Source organism: Stegostoma tigrinum, chromosome 17 (genome assembly GCF_030684315.1).
Source record: "Stegostoma tigrinum isolate sSteTig4 chromosome 17, sSteTig4.hap1, whole genome shotgun sequence".
In the NCBI taxonomy this organism is placed as follows: domain Eukaryota; kingdom Metazoa; phylum Chordata; class Chondrichthyes; order Orectolobiformes; family Stegostomatidae; genus Stegostoma; species Stegostoma tigrinum.
Genome location: NC_081370.1, coordinates 3,397,148 through 3,418,349, shown reverse-complemented (window position 1 = coordinate 3,418,349; position 21,202 = coordinate 3,397,148). Strand labels below are relative to the sequence as shown.

Below are 21,202 nucleotides of genomic sequence, written 5' to 3'. Positions count from 1 at the left end.
CTGTTCATCATTAGACTGACAGTAGATTGGTTGCCTTATAATTACTATTTCTCAGAGGGTTTACGTTTTGAAGATTTGTAGAAAAAATATTCATTCAAGTTTTGTGGAAATGTAGCAGTTTCTTTCAGAAATGATGATAGAAATGTCACTGTGGATTTTGGAGATTATTTTTCACAAGGTCTCCTTAAAATCACACAACTGTTATCTTTGCCGTAAACCCTGCTGAGGCTGTTTGAATAGTGTTTAACTGGGGAGTGGGGTTAAGAAGCCTACAATGAAGGGCTACTCGATTGATCTCTCCTATTTCTGAAAAGAAAATCCTTTTGTTGAGCTCTGGATAAAACCTTTATGTTCTTCTGAAACAATGAGCGCAGGAACTTCTCAGTGTTGAATATCTGAACAAGTTGTGTTCACAAAGACAAGAAAAGGCATCTGCACAGGATTAGTTGCTTGTTTATATGTGCCAGAATATCAGAGCCAAGACAGCATGGACTGTTTGGACTGAAGGGTCCACTTCCATGTTTTATGACTTTCAGACACCGTAACTCCACAACAATCTACACTTCATCCTTTTGCCTTCAACAATACCACGTTCCCAAAATGTTTTTCTTAGAATGGCTTTGCAAAGAATTTCAATATTCTTCTCGATTTTGCTGAAGAGAATGTATGTGTGTGTTTTGGCGATAGTTAGAGGGATAATTTTTTTTATTACTGACTGGGACAGTAGCCAATTATTCCATCTGCATTGAATAACTTTGGTTTTGATAATAAACTCAAAATTGTGTCTATTAAAGAAACCTGGTTTGAATCTAAACATAGATAAAATATTAATTGGTCATCTAACCAGAAGTACAATTTTACTGAGATAACAAAGTGTGAAGCTGGATAGACATAGCCGGCCAAGCAGCATTAGAGGAGCAGGAAGGCTGACGTTTCGGGCCTAGACCTTTCCTCAGAAAAATGAAGGCCTGAAACATCAGCCTTCCTGCTCCTTTGATGCTGCTTGGCCTGCTGTGTTCTTCTAGCTCAACACCTTGTTATCTCAGATGCTCCAGCATCTGCAGTTCCTAGTATCTCTAATACCATTTTACTGTAATATTGTGACCATCATTCCATTTAATCTTCTTTCTGGTGGCACAGACCAACAATGTTTATGTGTGATTAAAATTTCAGAATCAAATGTCAATGATGCAATTGGTGTAATAATGCTGACCACCAGTGGACATTGGAGTGGCTGCATTTGCACATACGATCTAGTTTAGAGGGAGCATTGACTGGCTTGCAGAACAGTGGGAATAGAATGATTGTATCCCCCTTGGTTGTAACAATGGTAATTGACCAGATTTGATTTGTCTTGCTTTTTGTTGACAGGACATACTGGTCAATTCTCCACAATGTCAGCTTGATGCCCATGTTATAATTACTCAGCTCATTCATCATTGAATGAGTCCATTCATTTCACTGTTTCAGAGCATGAAATCATTCTGGGAACATATTTGTTCTCTTTTTAATGGATCAAGTAAGGTTTGGGGTTTGATTTGTTCTAAATGACACCTCCTTGCTCTTTGTGTGTTATAACCTTCCATTTATTATACTGAAGTTAATACAAATCATTGCAGTTTAGTTCCTGGAAGTAATCACCCCAAAATACAGTCTGCAGTTAATCATCATTTCATAAGATCATTAAGATTTGAAGACCTGTCCTTTGACACAGTAGAGCCTATATCCCTCACACAGTACAATGTGCATCTTTAATTCCATGAAAAAAAAGTACAGTCCACTCCCTTTCACATGCAGTTCCCTGACTCATTAATCAATATACTCTGTACCTTCATTTGGAACCTGTGCTGCTTAATACAGCCGACATTCCACATCATTCTGTATCCAGTCTCATTAGATCTCTAACTCAGCACCATTTAGCGTGGTCTCCTCTGTTTCAGGGGAACCCATATCAGTCCACCATTGAGCATTCTGTCTCTTCACACCTCACATTCTTAGACGCCACCACCGTTCAGTACACTGTCAATTCTCCATTTTATTGTCTATATTCCATCACCTTACAGCAACCTGGGCCTCCAGCGTTGTCAACTCACATCTAATCAGCATTCAATGGATTGTTCTTTTCGAGGAGACTGCCTAAATCCAATATGTAATCATTTAGCTGTCCTTTACAACAATATATGTAGGCTGGCCCAAGTTTAATCAATGATTTCTTGCATGACTTCCTATGTTCAACCACTCTGCCCTCACTCTCAGCATTGATCTGGTGACATCCCATTCATGTGGTGCCCTGTCTTTCTCACTAACTGGAAAACAAATAGATTTATTTTGTTTTGCATGACCGCTCATTTGACAGTCAAGAATCAGTTGTCATCAGCTGTAGCTCAGTACTGGCACTCTTGGATCTAAGTGAAACAATTGTTGATTTAAGTCCGACAGAAGTGCAGAAGCTGCTCCAAAATATTAGCAGACTTCTGCTTTGGACCAGACATTGGCTTTAGGCTCTGACTGCCCGTGCAGATGGACAGAGAAGACCCACGTTATTATTCCAAGTTTCTTCCTATGTTTAAACAGGCAATCTGGCCAGTCCTTTATTGTGAAAGCTGTGAAACCGTGCAGGGGCTCAAACTGGCCACTGCACTTCTGACATTGCAAAGGCACCATAAGACAATTAAAGTGACTCATTCTGACACATTCTGGTCCACAGCAGAGAAAAAAGGCCTGTAGCCCACCAAGATAACAAAGTGTGAAGCTGGATGAACACAGCAGGCCAAGCAGCATCTTAGAAGCACAAAAGCTGACGTTTCGGGCCTAGACCCCAAGTCTGCCCCAGTTAAACAATAAACATCTAACTACACTGATCTAATTTTCCAGCATTTGGCCCGTAGTCTTGTATGCTTTGGTATTATTTGTACTTTTAATTTGACTGATCAGAAGGGTGTCATTAGGTCTGTTATGCCAGGCCTATCACGCACATTCACATAGCTTGGCCTGTTGCTCTTACTTTGATAGCAGACGCTTGGACCCATGATTGATTTAGTTCATGATTCTACCAGAGACAAGGGGGAATCTGGACTGTCTATGGTACAAGAGATAATGGGAACTGCAGATGCTGGAGAATTCCAAGATAATAAAATGTGAGGCTGGATGAACACAGCAGGCCAAGCAGCATCTCAGGAGCACAAAAGCTGACGTTTCGGGCCTAGACCCTTCATCAGAGAGGGGGATGGGGAGAGGGAACTGGAATAAATAGGGAGAGAGGGGGAGGCGGACCGAAGATGGAGAGTAAAGAAGATAGGTGGAGAGAGTATAGGTGGGGAGGTAGGGAGGGGATAGGTCAGTCCAGGGAAGACGGACAGGTCAAGGAGGTGGGATGAGGTTAGTAGGTAGCTGGGGGTGCGGCTTGGGGTGGGAGGAAGGGATGGGTGAGAGGAAGAACCGGTTAGGGAGGCAGAGACAGGTTGGACTGGTTTTGGGATGCAGTGGGTGGGGGGGAAGAGCTGGGCTGGTTGCGTGGTGCAGTGGGGGGAGGGGATGAACTAGGCTGGTTTAGGGATGCTGTAGGGGAAGGGGAGATTTTGAAACTGGTAAAGTCCACATTGATACCATATGGCTGCAGGGTTCCCAGGCGGAATATGAGTTGCTGTTCCTGCAACCTTCGGGTGGCATCATTGTGGCAGTGCAGGAGGCCTATGATGGACATGCCATCGAGAGAATGGGAGGGGGAGTGGAAATGGTTTGCGACTGGGAGGTGCAGTTGTTTGTTGCGAACTGAGCGGAGGTGTTCTGCAAAGCGGTCCCCAAGCCTCCGCTTGGTTTCCCCAATGTAGAGGAAGCCGCACCGGGTACAGTGGATGCAGTATACCACATTGGCAGATGTGCAGGTGAACCTCTGCTTAATGTGGAATGTCATCTTGGGGCCTGGGATAGGGGTGAGGGAGGAGGTGTGGGGACAAGTGTAGCATTTCCTGCGGTTGCAGGGGAAGGTGCCGGGTGTGGTGGGGTTGGAGGGCAGTGTGGAGCGAACCAGGGAGTCACGGAGAGAGTGGTCTCTCCGGAAAGCAGACAGGGGAGGGGATGGAAAAATGTCTTGGGTGGTGGGGTCGGATTGTAGATGGCGGAAGTGTCGGAGGATGATGCGTTGTATCCGGAGGTTGGTGGTGTGGTGTGTGAGAACGAGGGGGAATCCTCTTGGGGCGGTTGTGGCGGGGGCGGGATGTGAGGGACGTGTTGTCTATGGTACAATTTATGATGGGCTCGTGAACCAAAACAACAATAGTGTAATTATAACGGAGGGGATCATGTGGGCTTCAGTAGTACTCTACGTAAACATACAGAAGCGCACTGTACAGTAAAATTATATCGACTTCCATCTTCTAGTACTTGAGCATCAAATCATTAAAAAAAATATTATTGGGTAACACGGTAAAGCCGGACTTCCGTGACTGCTCAGTATTTATCAGACTTGCCGTTTGACTTTGCCAGACACGCTCAATCGCATAACACTGAATGTTGCCTGCCACTCCCTCTGCTTCTAGAATAACCCCGCATCTGTTGGCTATCAAACTGACACACCCTTTGTGTTGCCATGGTCCCCAACATGCCTCGAGGCCTGAGAATGGAATCAAATTCTTCCAAATTTCACGTGAAGGAAGTTTTGCAGGAGGAGAATATAATTTGCTCAGATTAAAACAAAACACTCCTTAATTCCCAGTCTCATTAGAGGGTTAGGGAGAGGAGGAAATATCTGTCTGTCGAACAGATTGTTAATCCTCATTTTTTGTTAAATAAATGAAAAGGTATGTGCGCTAGGCTTTAATTGTTTTCACTTATATACAGTACACACTTTTGAGGATGAATTTAAAATGCTGTATTGCTTCCTCTAAGGTGCTGTTTCATGAAGAACTGATCCTGGAAAAAAACTCTTGCCTCCTCCATGTCTGCCTGGTGCCCTACCCCTCTTTAAAATGGTAATACAGCTGATAGAATTCACAGTCACATCGGTTTCGACTTCAATTATTAACAACCACAGGGCCACCACCCAATGAGAACGCAGATGCCCCTGACTTTCAAAGAGGATTATTTGTGGTGTTTTGGCTGTGAGCTCACCGTAGTAACCGTTGCCAATTTATGTTTCAAATTCAGGTAAATTCACGAACAAGTTGTTGTCAAGGTAATGTACTTTGTTCAGCACTCTACTATATTTGCATGCAGAGAACACTGCAATTACGCAACTGTTGATTCACCCATATTACAGCCTTGGATTGCGGCGCAAAAAAAAGTTATTGCGGTTTTCAGTTCGACGAATCCGAGTGGAGATAGGTTTGTAGAACTAACACTAGTATCAGTGCAAGTTGCTCCAGAAGCCATGCAACAAATCTCTCCGAGATAATGGGAACTGCAGATGCTGGAGAATTCCAAGATAATAAAATGTGAGGCTGGATGAACACAGCAGGCCAAGCAGCATCTCAGGAGCACAAAAGCTGACGTTTCGGGCCAGGACCCTTCATCAGAGAAGGGGATGGGGAGAGGGAACTGGAATAAATAGGGAGAGAGGGGGAGGCGGACCGAAGATGGAGAGTAAAGAAGATAGGTGGAGAGAGTATAGGTGGGGAGGTAGGGAGGGGATAGGTCAGTCCAGGGAAGACGGACAAGTCAAGGAGGTGGGATGAGGTTAGTAGGTAGATGGGGGTGCGGCTTGGGGTGGGAGGAAGGGATGGGTGAGAGGAAGAACCGGTTAGGGAGGCAGAGACAGGTTGGACTGGTTTTGGGATGCAGTGGGTGGGGGGCAAGAGCTGGGCTTGTTGTGTGGTGCAGTGGGGGGAGGGGACAAACTGGGCTGGTTTAGGGATGCAGTAGGGGAAGGGGAGATTTTGAAACTGGTGAAGTCCACATTGATACCATTAGGCTGCAGGGTTCCCAGGCGGAATATGAGTTGCTGTTCCTACAACTTTCGGGTGGCATCATTGTGGCAGTGCAGGAGGCCCATGATGGACATGTCATCTAGAGAATGGGAGGGGGAGTGGAAATGGTTTGCGACTGGGAGGTGCATTTGTTTGTTGCGAACTGAGCGGAGGTGTTCTGCAAAGCGGTCTCCAAGCCTCCGCTTGGTTTCCCCAATGTAGAAGAAGCCGCACCGGGTACAGTGGATGCAGTATACCACATTGGCAGATGTGCAGGTGAACCTCTGCTTAATGTGGAATGTCATCTTGGGGCCTGGGATAGGGGTGAGGGAGGAGGTGTGGGGGCAAGTGTAGCATTTCCTGCGGTTGCAGGGGAAGGTGCCGGGTGTGGTGGGGTTGGAGGGCAGTGTGGAGCGAACAAGGGAGTCACGGAGAGAGTGGTCTCTCCGGAAAGCAGACAGGGGTGGGGATGGAAAAATGTCTTGGGTGGTGGGGTCGGATTGTAAATGGCGGAAGTGTCGGAGGATGATGCGTTGTATCCGGAGGTTGGTGGGGTGGTGTGTGAGAACGAAGGGGTTCCTCTTAGGGCGGTTGTGGCGGGGGCGGGGTGTGAGGGATGTGTTGCGGGAAATACGGGACCGCAACTTTCCCCCCACAGTGATCGAGAACGCCCTTGACCTCGTCTCCTGTACTTCCCGCAACACATCCCTCACACCCCGCCCCCGCCACAACCGCCCTAAGAGGATCCCCCTCGTTCTCGCACACCACCCTACCAACCTCCGGATACAACGCATCATCCTCCGACATTTCCGCCATTTACAATCCGACCCCACCACCCAAGACATTTTTCCATCCCCACCCCTGTCTGCTTTCCGGAGAGACCACTCTCTCCGTGACTCCCTTGTTCGCTCCACACTGCCCTCCAACCTCACCACACCCGGCACCTTCCCCTGCAACCGCAGGAAATGCTACGCTTGCCCCCACACCTCCTCCCTCACCCCTATCCCAGGCCCCAAGATGACATTCCACATTAAGCAGAGGTTCACCTGCACATCTGCCAATGTGGTATACTGCATCCACTGTACCCGGTGCGGCTTCCTCTACATTGGGGAAACCAAGCGGAGGCTTGGAGACCGCTTTGCAGAACACCTCCGCTCAGTTCGCAACAAACAACTGCACCTCCCTGTTGCAAACCATTTCCACTCCCCCTCCCATTCTCTAGATGACATGTCCATCATGGGCCTCCTGCACTGCCACAATGATGCCACCCGAAGGTTGCAGGAACAGCAACTCATATTCCGCCTGGGAACCCTGCAGCCATATGGTATCAATGTGGACTTCACCAGTTTCAAAATCTCCCCTTCCCCTACTGCATCCCTAAACCAGCCCAGTTTGTCTCCTCCCCCCACTGCACCACACAACAAGCCCAGCTCTTCCCCGCCCCCCCACCCACTGCATCCCAAAACCAGTCCAACCTGTCTCTGCCTCCCTAACCGGTTCTTCCTCTCACCCATCCCTTCCTCCCGCCCCAAGCCGCACCCCCATCTACCTACTAACCTCATCCCACCTCCTTGACCTGTCCGTCTTCCCTGGACTGACCTATCCCCTCCCTACCTCCCCACCTATACACTCTCCATCTTCGGTCCGCCTCCCCCTCTCTCCCTATTTATTCCGCACCCTTCTCCCCATCCCCCTCTCTGATGAAGTGTCCAGGCCCGAAACGTCAGCTTTTGTGCTCCTGAGATGCTGCTTGGCCTGCTGTGTTCATCCAGCCTCACATTTTATTATCAACAAATCTCTCCGGATGTTTTCAGTTTCAATAAACCCGTACACGTTGAATACAGCTCATGGCTGCCCCTTGCACAGTACAGTTTCACAGCCCATCCCGACTCTAACTCCAAACGCGGCTTTCTCCATATGTGGAAAACAATTATGACAGAGTCTGACAACTGTGTGTCCGTAAATCTCAACTAATAAGGCGTAGCGACTGAAGAACAATTGGTAACATTTGCCGCTACTGTGTATTTCTACCGAAACACAATGGAAAGTGAAAATCAAAAGCGCGGTTTCAACTGTTACAGAGGAGTTTTCTGCTAACTGAATCGACACCTCTTATTAAAAGAGGATTCGCAATGTTGACATTGATCAACATTTTTATTTGCACGTCTTGTATATTACAATATCTTAGTGATTTCTATTTCAAAAGTATGAATGTGACGCACAGTGCAATGTTCCCAGGAGGTGAGAGGCTTTGAAGCAATTAATCTTTCTTAAGCGCCTGCGTTGAGTATAATATCCACTCTGGGCATCATGTTTGAACAAGGTGTATTTTTGTCTGTACTCGTCCCTCGATTGGCATTTCTTATTACTTGTCAGATGTAGCAGCGGAAGTAGGTTATTCTGCCCATCTAGTCTGCTTCACCATTCAGTGATCTGATTACTGTTGTTCCTAAATACGCACTACCATTAATGATAGTCGCCAGGAGCTTTCACCTTGAAGCTGCAGAAAGGACAGATTTTGCTCAGTTTGGCATGGTGAATTAACGTAGCTTTTAGTATGACGCTTGGATGACTGAGCATTTAATAAATTCACTGTTTCAATGTTTAAACTTTCATTTTGAACCATGAAGAATTTCAGGTCAGTTCTTCAAGTATTGAAACAAATCGCTTGAAATACTCAGCAGATCAGGCAGCATCTGTGCATGGAAAAACACAGTTTTTGAGGAGTCTTGCTGGGTTACTGCAGCACAACTTGCATCTGGTACGCTCTGGTATTGTCAGAAGGATCAAGCGTAGGTTTTTGCGCTGTCAGTCAAGTGGGATGCTTTATCCTGGATGGTGTCTAGTTTCTTGAGAATTGTTGGAGCTGTTCTCATCCAGGCAAGTGAGAGTTTCACATCACACTCCTGACCTAGATAACAAAGTGTGGAGCTGAATGAACACAGCAAGCCAAGCAGCAACTTAGGAGCACAAAGGCTGACGTTTCGGGCCTAGACCCTTCATCGGAGAGGGAACTGGAATAAATAGGGAGAGAGGGGGAGGCGGACCGAAGATGGAGAGAAAACAAGATAGGTAGAGAGGAGAGTATAGGTGAGGAGGAAGGGAGGGGATAGGTCAGTCCAGGGAAGATGGACAGGTCAAGGAGGTGGGATGAGGTGGTAGGTAGGAAATGGAGGTGCGGCTTGAGGAGGGAGGAAGGGATGGGTGAGAGGAAGAACAGGTTAGGGAAGCAGAGACAGGCTGGGCTGGTTTTGGGATGCGGTGGGGGGTGTGGATATTTTGAAGCTTGTGAAGTCCACATTGATACCGTTGGGCTGCAGGGTTCCCAAGCGGAATATGAGTTGCTGTTCCTGCGACCTTCGGGTGGCATCATTGTGGCACTGCAGGAGGCCCATGATGGACATGCCGTCTGAGGAATAGGAGGGGGAGTTGAAATGGTTCGCGACTAGGAGGTGCAGTTGTTTGTTGCGAACCAAGCAGAGGTGTTCTGCAAAGCCGTCCCCAAGCCTCCGCTTGGTTTCCCCAATATAGAGGAAGCCACACCGGGTACAATGGATACAATATACCACATTGCCAGATGTGCAGCTGAACATCTGCTTGATATGGAAGGTCATGGTGGGGCCTGGGATGGGGGTGAGGGAGGAGGTGTGGGGGCAAGTGTAGCACTTCCTGTGGTTGCAGGGGAAGGTGCCGGGTGTGGTGGGGTTGGAGGGGAGTGTGGAGCGGACAAGGGAGTTGCGGAGAGAGTGGTCTCTCTGGAAGGCAGACAAGGGTGGGATGGAAAAATTGCTTGGGTGGTGGGTCGAAATCTCCCCTCCCGCCACTGCATCCCAAAACCAGCGCAGTTCTTCCCCTCCCCCCACTGCATCCCAAAACCAGCCCAACCTGTCTCTGCTTCCCTAACCTGTTCCTCCTCTCACCCATCCCCTCCTCCCACCTCAAGCCGCACCTCCATTTCCTACCTACCACCTCATCCCGCCTCCTTGACCTGTCCATCTTCCCTGGACTGACCTATCCCCTCCCTACCTCCTCACCTACACTCTCCTCTCTACCTATCTTCTTTTCTTTCCATCTTCGGTCCGTCTTCCCCTCTCTCCCTATTTATTCCAGTTCCCTCTCCCCATCCCCCTCTCTGATGAAGGGTCTAGGCCCGAAACGTCAGCTTTTGTACTTCTGAGATGCTGCTGGGCCTGCTGTGTTCATGTAGCTCCACACTTTTTTATCTTGGATTCTCCAGCATCTGGAGTTCCCATTATCACTCACACTCCTGACCTGGGTGGATGAGCAATCAATAGACGGGAGATGAGTTGGTCACCACAGAATTCCCAACCTCTGACTTGCCCTTGTGGCCATTTTATTTGTATGGCTGATCTAGTTCAGTTTCTGGTCAATTGTATCTGTCAAAATGTTGCTAATTGGAAATTCAGCATTGGAGCATCGATGGAAGATGGTTAGATGCTCCCTCTTTGAAGCAATTATGCCAATCATGTAGCATGAGCATTACACGGTTATTGGTCAGGTCTTATGAACACCAGACTTCTTCTGTATCTGAGGAGTAATGAATGCTGCTGAACATCATGCAATCATCAGTGAACATCCCCACTTCAGTGATAATGGGAACTGCAGATACTGTAGAATCTGAGATAACAAAGTGTAGGGCTGGATGAACACAGCAGCATCTTAGGAGCACAAAAGCTTTTGTGCTCCTAAGATTTTGCTTGGCCTGCTGTGTTCATCCAGCCCCACACTCTGTTATCTTGGATCCCCACTTCAGCGTTAGGATGGAGGGAAGGTCAGTAATGAGGCAACTGCGGTTGATTGGGCCTAGGACACTAGCCTGGGGATCTCCTGCAGACATGATCAGGGAGTGATAATAAAATGTGAGGCTGGATGAACACAGCAGGCCCAGCAGCATCTCAGGAGCACAAAAGCTGACGTTTCGGGCCTAGACCCTTCATCAGAGGAAGGGTCTAGGCCCGAAACGTCAGCTTTTGTGCTCCTGAGATGCTGCTGGCCCTGCTGTGTTCATCCAGCCTCACATTTTATTATCTTGGATTCTCCAGCATCTGCAGTTCCCATTATCACTGATCAGGGAGTGAGTTGATTGTGATTACTGGAGGTCAATCATCTTGTGCCAGGTAGGAGCCCAAACAGTGAAGAGTATTCTCTCTCCCCATCACACCCCCCCCCCCCGGCAAAACCACCCACCCCCCCCAACCGATTCATTCTGGGCCCAAAACGTCAGCTTACTTGCTCCTAAGATGCTGCTTGGCCTGCTGTGTTCATCCAGCTTCATACCTTGTTATCTCGGGTTCTCCAGCATCTGCAGTTCCTATTATCTCTGATTCCTATTGACACTAGCTTTGCTGGGGTTCCGTGATACCCCCCTCGATCAAATGATTTGACAAAACCTAACCTTACCTCCGGCATTCAGCTGTTTTTGTCCATGTTTGAACCAAGACTACAATGAGGTCAGGAACTGAATGGCCTTGGCAGAAACCAAATTGAGCTTCAGTGAACAGTTTATTGCTGGAAAAAGTGCTACTTGCAAGCAACCGCTTCCATCACTTTACTGAAGATTGAGAGTAGATTTGACCGAATGGTATTTGTACTGCTTTTTGTGTGCAGGATTTATCTGGGTAAGTGTTCATATTGTCAGGCAAATACCAGTATTATTACTGCACTGGAATGGCTTGGTTCAGGGTATGGATTGTTCTGGAACACAAATGCTGTCATTGGGCCTGTGGTCTTTGCTGTATCTAGAGCCTTCAGCTGTTTGTTGATATATCACATGATATGAATTGGATTCACTGAAAGCTGGCAGTTGTGATGCTGGTGACCTCAGGAGGTGGATGGACCTGAGATGATCTCCACTAGGCCCTTCTGGTCGAAGAGAATGCAAATGTTTCATTTTTGCCCTTTCCTAATAATGTGCCATGTTTCCCTAATCGTTCATCATTAATGATTGTGGCAGGATTGCCAAGTTTCGATCTGATCCCTTGGTTGTGTATTCACTTAGCCCTATCTATCACATGCTGCTTTTGTTGCTTGGTACACGTGTAGACCTATGGTGTAGCAAATGCAGATTGAAATCTAGTTGCATGCCCTCTTGCAGTCTTCATTGAACCAGGACAGGTTTCCTGGCTTGATGGGAATGGTGGAGTGCAGGGAACCATGCTGTACTATGAGTTTAGCAGAATTGAATTCAACCAGAATTTGTAATGCCCCATAGCACCTCATGAGGCACAGTTTTAAGTTGCTAGACCTGTTTGAAATCTGACACAGTGATTGTGCCGCACAGTATGGTAGATAATATTGTCACTGTCAGGATGGGACTTCACCCTCATTTCCCTTAATGATTAACAATCTATCTTAGCCTTTAGCCTGATGTTATAAGACTTTGTAGATTTTGCAGTTGATGTTGAGGGCTCCCAGGGCAACTCTCTCCTGACTTTATAATCACTGTACAACCATCTCTCATGGCTGTGTAGTACTAGTGGGACAGGACTTTCCCAGGGAAAGACATTGTTGAAAACTGTGGGTTTTGTTCTTTAACAGTTAATCATTCTTGTACCAGATTGCTAAATAATGTGGTCAATACAGCCTGGAGCTGGAGGAACATAGCTAGTCAGGAAGGATCAGAGGAGCAGGCAAGTCGATTTTTCGGGTTTACACCCTTCATCAGGACTGGGGAGGAGAAAGAGAGCTGGGAAAGAAATAGAGGGGAGGGTGGGGCTGGGGGAAAGTATGTGGGTAATGACAGGTGGATACAGGTAGGGGGTTGTGTAGATAGGTGATAGGAAAGGTGGGGCAGATAGGTGAGATGGACAGGTAGTGTCAGGTCAAGGAGGCAGGGACGACAGGGATGGTTGGACATGGGATGAGGCTGGGGATGGAGAGACTTTTGAAACCGGTGAATTCTGTCTTGAAGCCACTGGGCTGCAGGCTCCCAAGGCGGAATATAAAGTGTTGTTCCTCCAATTTACATGTGATGTTATTGTGATGCTGGAGGAGGCCCAAGATGGACATGTTACCTGGGGCTTAGGAGGGGGAATTAAGATAGTTGGCAACTGGAAGGTATTGTTGATTATAGTGTACAGACCGCAGGTGCTGTGCGAATCAGTCTCTGAGCCTGCGACTGGCCTCACCAATTATGGAGGAGGCCACATTGGGAGCAGCAGATACAGAAGACCAGGTAGGAGGACCCTGTCGGATCTGGAAAGATTAGATTGTAGACGTGCTTGCCGAGCGAGTGTGTTTGGTTGCAATAGTTTCATCACCCTGCTAAGTAACATCATCAGTGCGCCTCCGGTGAAGCATCAGTATTCTGTCCCACTTGTTATTTATGTGAGTGATAATGGGAACTGCAGATGCTGGAGAATCTGAGATACCGAGGTGTGGAGCTGGATGAACACAGCAGGCCAAGCAGCATCTTAGGAGCACAAAAGCTGACGAAACATCAGCTTTTGTGCTTCTAAGATGCTGCTTGGCCTGCTGTGTTCATCCAGCTCCGCACCTCGTTATCTCTGTTATTGATGTGCCTCGGTTTGCTGGCCTGGTTGGTATCACTTTTGGTCCTGTTTCTCAGTGGTTTGTATATCGGGTCCAGTTCAATGTGTTTGTTGATGGAGTTCCGTTTGAGAATGCCAGGTCTCCAGGAATTCCCAGGAGTGTCTCTGTTCGGTTTGAGCTATTAGGGATGTGTTGTCCCAGTTGAATTCTTATCCTTCTTTGTCCATATGCATTGAGACCGGTGAGAATTGGTTCTGTCTTGTCAGTGATGATGTATCCTCATTGTCAGTTTTCTGGTACATGTAATGTTTCTCACAGTCCTTGCATTTTATTTTGCATATTACGTCAGTTTTATTGGTTGTGGGTATGGGGTCTTTTACGTTTGTCAGCTGTTGCAGGTCGTTGGTTTGTGGGCTACCTAGGGGTCTGTGAGAAGTCTTGTGGTCATCTCTGACATATCGCTGATGTATGGGAGGGTGATTAGCGTGTTTGGCCGTGTTGTGTCTTGTTGTGGTCTGTCGTGGAGGTGATGGCGGATTGTGCTTTTTGGGGTATGCATTCCTTTTAAAAACTCTGTATAAGTGCTCCTGTTCTGCTCTGCACAATTCTGGGTTGCTGCAGTATGTTGTGGCCTGTTTGAATGATGTGTGTTGGGGTGGTTGCTGGTGTAATTAAGTATCTGCCCCATGTACGTGGTCATTTTGTATATGTTAGTCTGGAGTTCTCTGTTCTTGTATTCTCTCATTATGTCTAGGAGGGATAGTCTATTATTATTCTCTTCTTGTTTTGTGAATTTTATTCCAGTGAGGATGTTGTGTGTGTTGGTGGGTTTCTTCCAGTCTTGTGTGTTTGATAATCATGACGGTGTTACCTACAGAATGGACCAGAGTTAGGGTTGTATAGTGGGGAGCACTATTCGCTTTAACATTTGCATTACTGCTTCAGCAATCAGTCCTGATATTGGGGATCCCATTGGTGTTCCTTTGATTTTGTTTGAATATATAGTCGTTGAAGATGAAGTGGGTTGTAAGGCATGGACCTAGCAGTTTTAGAGTGCTGTCCTTGTTGCTGTTGGTGTCGTGGGGTGCCTGCCTTCCTGGTTCATCTAGCAATCTGGTAATTGTCTCTTCGGCTAGGTTGAAGAGGTGTAGTCATGGTAGCTATGGGAGTTGGTGGATTTAAAGTAGATGTTGGTGCTGAGACAGTTACTGGAGAAGGAAACAGAGGTCCAGGTGGTTAAGGGAGGTGTCGGAGATGGTCCCAGTTTTGGTGGGGTGGGTGGGTGGGTGGTGGTGAAAGGCTTTAGTAAAGTTGATGAACTGTTCAAGCTCCTCATGGGAGTACCAGGCAATACTGATACTGTCATCAATGTTACAGAGGAAGAGGTGAGGGCTTGTGCCAGTGTAACTACAAAAAAGGGACTCTTCCATGTATTCTATGAAGAAGTGGGCATAGCTCTGTTCCATACTGGGGCCTGTAGCCACGCCTTTATGTAGGAAGATGGAGGAGTGAAAGGACAAGTTCCATTTAGTGGGTAAGGGTGTCAGTGGAGGGGGGAACTAGTTATGCCTGTGGGAGAGGAAGAAGCGGAGGGCTTTTAGGCCATCCTAAAGGGGGATACAGGTGTAGAGAGACTGGATAAGCAGGAGGCTGGAAGAACATAGCAGGCCAGGACAGCATTGTGGAGGAAAGGAACGGTCAACATTTTGGGAATTACCCTTCTTCAGGATCCTGATTCTTGAAGAAAGGTAGTACCTGAAAGGTTGACTACTCCTTTACTCCAGAATCTGTCTGGCCTGCTGTGTTCTTCCAGCCTCCTGTTTGGCTGTCTTGGATTCTAGCAGCTGCAGTTTTCTTTCTCTCTAGAGAGACTGGATGCCCATGGTAAACGTGAGGTGTTGGGCTGGGTAATTGAAAGTCGTGGAGGGTGTGGGTGGTGTCCTGAGTGTAGGTGGGGAGTTCCCGAACCAGGAGGGGAGTTCCTGAACCAGGTGGGGGAATGGAATGGAGTTGAGGTAGGTGGCGATGAGTTCAATGGGGCAAGAGCAAACAGGGATAATACATCAATCGGGGCAGTCAGGATTGTGGATTTTGGGAAGAAGATCAAAACGGGCAGTGCAGGGTTGGGGAACAATGAGGTTGGAGGCTGTGGGTGGGAGGTCTCCCGAGGTGATGAGGTTATTGCAGGTCTGGGTGATGATAGTGTTGGGTCATACCTGAGGTGGGGAGGGTAGGAGGGGGTGTTGGAGAGATGGCACTTGGGCGCAGCGATGTAGAGGTCAGTGCACCACCTCCCACCCCGCCCCTTACCAGTGGTTTTGATGGTGAGGTTGGGGTTGGAGTGGAGGGAGCAGAGGGCTGTGCGTTTTGTTGGAGAGAAGTTGGATTGCATGAGAGGGGCAGAGAGATTCAGGCAATTGATATCACAAGGGCAGTTGGAGATGAAGAGGTCGAGATAGGGTAGGAGGTGGTGGGGTGGTGTCCAGGGAGGTAAGGTTTGTTAGAGGCAGGAGAAAGGGTGGGTTAGACTCCCGGTCAAAGAAATAGGCCTCAACATAGGATGAGGAGATTTTAAAACTGGTAAGTTCTATGTCCAACCCTCCCTCTCATCCCTGCCTCCTTGACCTGACACTACCTGTACGTCATCTTTCTTACCTATCTGCCCCACCCTTCCCATGGCATAACTCTAAAACCCCCCACCTGCATCCACCTATTACCATTCCCACCTACCATCCTCCAAACCCCCAGCCCAAATCCCCTTTCCTTTACTTATCTCCAAACTCCCTTCCGCTCCCAAGTCCTGATGAAGAGTGTAAAAAAAACTTTCCAGCTCCTCTGATGCTGCCTGACCTGCTGTGTTCCTCCAGCTCCACTCTGTATCGTCTCTGACTCCAGCACCTGCAGTTCTTGCTGGCTGCTAAGTAAATGTTACTCTTGTTCATGTCCATGCTGAAAGGCAGGGCTAGATGGAAGTATTGTGAACATTTATGCTCTGGCTGAGGGAGCAAACCCTAAAGAAAGCAATGAAGAGTATTCAAGAATGTAAAATTTAAGCACAGGGTGAGTGAGAAGCCTTCAGATGCGGCCTACTGAGCTGGCTTATGTGTCTGTGTGCAAAAATGACCTGGTAACAGCAAGCCACTGAAAGGTTCCAGTGCTGCCCAAAGTGTATCGTTGAAGTGAAGAAGTGTACAGTAGTTGCATTGGAGATGTGTCATGATGTAGTGATGTGGTATGCTAGTGTCCATGGTTGTGAGATACATCCTGAGATGCTGCTTGGCCTGCTGTGTTCATCCAGCTCCACACTTTGTTGTCTTGGATTCTCCAGCATCTGCAGTTCCCATTATCACAGATATGTACAGCCACTGCCTTTGGAGTGTGCCCTGTGTTACTGGTGCAAGATAGAGGTCTGCAATAGGTGTACAGCAGTCAGCAGATAACCACTCTGGCTTTCAGGTCAGGAATTCTCAACATGTAGTTTCTATCCAGTGAAACTGTACAGTGTTGAAGTAAGATGGGGTTAAAAAGCTAATGTCCCATAATCCTACCAGACCGTAGGCCTGGTTAGATGAGGTAGTAATGAGGTTGTTAATGAGTGATAATCTGTACAAATCAGCCTCTGCCATGAAATAGTGAGAATCTTGTCTTGCTGTCCAAACCTTGGTTAGAAAATATGACACAGTCTTGGAGTTGTACATCACGGAAATAGAGCCTTCAGTTCAACATGTCCATGTCAACCAGATATCCTAAATTAATTTAGACCCGTTTGCCAACATTTGGCCTATATTCCTCTGAATCCTTTCTTTTCTCCCTATAGCTCAAACCCTCCAACGCTGGAAATATCCTTCTAAATCTTTTCTGAATACTTCTAAGTTTTACAACGTCTTTCCTATAGCAAGCAGACCAGAATTAATGCAGTATTCCAAAAGTAGTCTCATCAATATCCTGGGTTAGAGATAATGGGAACTGCAGATGCTGGAGAATCCAAGGTAATAAAGTGTGAAGCTGGATGAACACGGCAGGCCAAACAGCGTCTCGGGAGCACAAAAGCTGACGTTTCGGGCCTCGACCCTTCATCCGTGATCAATGAAGGGTCTAGGCCCGAAACGTTCAGCTTTTGTGCTCCTGAGATGCTGCTTGGCCTGCTGTGTTCATCCAGCTCCACATTTTATTATCATCAATATCCTGTACAGCCGCAACATGACCTCTCCACTCTTTTCCATAGTTCACTGACCGTTAAAGGCAAACATACCAAATGCCTTCTTCACTATCCTAACTAAATGCAACTTCACTCTGAAGGAACTATGAACCTGCACTCCAAAGTCTCTATGTTCAACACTCCACAGGTCCTTACCATTAAGCATATAAGTCCTGCCCTGATTTGCCTTTCCAAAATGCAGCACCTCACATTTCTCTAAATGCATTGTCTTGATATTTAGAAGGTCCTTGCTGGATACTGCACCCAGTCTTCTCACTATGATCCATGTCATTCAGGGGTTGGGTAGATTCTGCTCTTAATTTTGGAAACGAGACCACAAGCGTGTCACCATGAACTCACTAGTTTTGGATGGCCTATGTATAAATGAAGGTTTCACTGAACGCAGAGGCCTTCAACACTTTTTGTATCGTAACACGGTTGAATATTGTTTCAATATTTATCAGAACACAACTTTTCTTTACCTCTAGCTTACTTTCTCCAAATGGCAGAGAAACTGCCTTGCCCTGCAGCTGATCATTGTTTATTAAGCTTTATTTCAAAGCATCAGGCTTCCTTCATCACATTTACCTGCGCAGAACTGAATTTGACCTGAAATCTTATTGAATACAAATTTTTATGTAAATAGGCATTAATTTTTTAAAAAATTCATTCATTCATTGCTGGCTTGGCAGCATTTACTGGCCATCCCTAACTGCCCAGAGGGCGGTTAAGAGTCAACCACATTACTGCAGGTCTGGAGTCACATGCAGGCCAGACCAGGTAAGGATGGCAGTCTCCTTCTCTACCAGATGGGTTTTTCCAACAATCAACAATGGATTCATGGCCATCGTTAGATTCTTAATTCCAGATAGTTATTGAATTTAAATTCCACCATCTGCCAGGGCAGGATTCAAACCCAAGTCCCCAGAACATTATCTGGGTCTCCGGATAAACAGTCCAGCTAGGACTGTCACCACACCGCGTAATTAACATAGCTCTAGGCTATCACCTCGTCCCTAACAATCTAACATTGTCCTTATTGGAGAAAAGAAAGGGTTGGAATATAAAAGCAGCGATGTGCTTCTGAGAATTTATAAAGCTCTAGTTAGGCCCCATTTAGAATACTGTGTCCAATTTTGGGCCCCCCACCTCAGGAAGGACATACTAGCCCTGGAGCGTGTCCAGCGGAGATTCACACGGATGATCCCTGGAATGGTAGGTTTAAAGTATGATGAACGGCTAAGGATCCTGGGATTGTCCTCATTAGAGTTTAGAAGGTTGAGGGGAGACCTAATAGAAACTTACAAGATAGTGTATGGTTTAGACGGGGTGGATGCTGGGAAGTTGTTTCCGTTAGGCGGGGAGACTAGGACCCGTGGGCACAGCCTTAAAATTAGAGGGGGTAAATTTAAAACTGAAATGAGACGACATTTCTTCAGCCAGAGTGTGGTGGGCTTATGGAATTCATTGCCATGGAGTGCAGTGGAGGCCGGGACGTTGGACGCCTTCAAGGGCTACGTGGAGAGTGCAGGGAAGTGAAGTTGAAATGCCCATCAGCCATGATTTAAATGGTGGAGTGGACTTGATGGGCTGAATGGCCTTACTTCCACTCCTATGTCTTATGGTCTTAAACTGTATTTAGTAGGGGCAACTTACTGCAAATGCTGGAATCTGCACTGAAAACAGCAAATGCTGCAGATCACAGCAGGTCAGACAGCATCCATGGAGAGGGAGCAAGCTATTGTTGTCTAGACTTGAAACATTAGCTTACTCTCTCTCCATGGATGCTGTGTGGCCCGCTGTGATCTCTAATTACTTGTTATTTTCAGTTTAGAAACTGTGTTTATCTCTCTTGGAGTATCAGCCATTCTAAAGGATTACTTTTGTAAAAACAGCTGAGAGAACTGTGGATGCTGCAAATCTGAAACAAAAACAGAAATTGGTGGAAAACCTCAGAAGGGCTGGCAGCATCCCTGGCAGATTACTTTTGTAGTCTCGTCCTACTGGTTATATTATTATACAATGACTGAATGGAAACAGTGACCATGTGGCCAAATAATAGTTAGTAGGAACTGCAGGTGCTGGAGAATCTGAGATAACAAGGTGTAGAGCTGGATGAACACCACAGGCCAAGCAGCATCAGAGGAACTGGAAGGCTGACATTTTGGGTCTAGACCTTGCTTCAGAAAAATGAGTGCACAAATACCTCAAGGCCCTTTGTGTCGCAGCTTTCCTCCATTTAAATCATATTCTGTTCTTCTGCTTTTCCTTCCAAAATTAACAGCTTTGCATTTTCCCACATAATACTCCATCTGCCAACTTTTTGCCCACTTTATGAATTAGTATTTTTCTGTAAACTGTTTATATCCACCTCGCGTAATTGACTCTAATCCATGCTTAATGTTAAGACAGTCAGAGAATAGATATGATGTGTCATAAAGCTTTTAGGTTCTGCAAAATACTAGCCATTGCTATATTGACTGCTGTTGCTTGGAGTGCTGTGGCTTTTTTTTCTTTACAGCCTGATGTACAAGAGAGTAGTTTTTCTTTATCATTTGAACATTTAGGTGTGTGCAAGAAAGTTATTGATTTATTTTCAGCAAACATAGCCCAATGTGTTATCTTGGAAGGTAATTTTTAATCTTAGAGAGAGAGGACAACTTGGAGGGTAAAAAATCAGGGCTCCTTTTTCGGATGTGACCTGTGAGGGGGAACACTAAAGCAATTTGAGTAATATCCAAAGCCATGACACCAACACCCCCAACGCCCCCCCCCCCCCCCCCCCCCCCCCCCCACACACACACACACACACACACACACACACACACACACACACACACACACACCGGTGTTGAGCCTCACTGTAGTTGGATCCATTGGTAACAGTTACAGTCGACCTGTGAGGGGGAATATCAGAATCGGAATAGATTCTCAGTAATGTGAGCTGTTGCTATTCAAGTTTTATTCTAAGGCCAGTCCAGGAAAGTCCTCCGTGCAGTTGGACAAGGGGAATCATGGACTACAATGTGTACAGCACAAATCCTATTGTGCAAACGTGGTAGGAGAGTGCGAGTGAGAGAGGATTACCAGAACCTTGTTTCACCCACTGCTTCCAACACCCACATCACCTAATAACAGCATTACACGGGAGAGCATGTTGGCAAAGACTTACTGTTCAAGGTGAGAAGGTATCAATGTACTGCCCTTGTGCAGCATGTAAGATTTTAGATCGTGCTTGTGAACTGTGGCCTACAGCTGGCATTTTTCAAGTTGCCTGTGGTTATCTCTGCTTTGTCTGGGATTGCACTTGATCAGGATTTATATTCCGCTGAGATGGATGCTGCAGTTTTGATCTCCATTGCACATTTACAATATCGGTTGAGCATGGAATGCAACACAGGTTGCAGTTGGCAGAGTGAGTCACCGGCTCGGTTTGGCAATCAAACATGGTGCTGCCCTGGTCCCCTGCCAATGCCAAGATGGTTGTGACCATGGATAATGCCCCTTCCTGAATAGTCCATGTCCCGGAGGGCAGTATCATCTCCCAGCCTTAAGTATTTGAGTATGTGTCTCCCCTCACAGATATTGT

General features: G+C 46.8%; 1 long non-coding RNA gene across 3 annotated transcripts in view; it reads left to right on the top strand.

The window, feature by feature from the left end:
• Window positions 1-5,016: 5,016 nt before the first annotated feature.
• The window catches only part of LOC125459247 (uncharacterized), a 104,171-nt gene continuing 87,985 nt past the window's right edge, over window positions 5,017-21,202 (top strand). The window contains exon 1 of one of the 3 annotated variants that reach the window (XR_009446827.1): window positions 5,017-5,145. This is a non-coding gene — a long non-coding RNA (uncharacterized LOC125459247). Of the gene's footprint in view, window positions 5,174-15,620; window positions 15,996-21,202 lie in introns of those variants that run through there. The other 2 variants (XR_009446826.1, XR_007248990.2) reach the window with 2 other exon arrangements.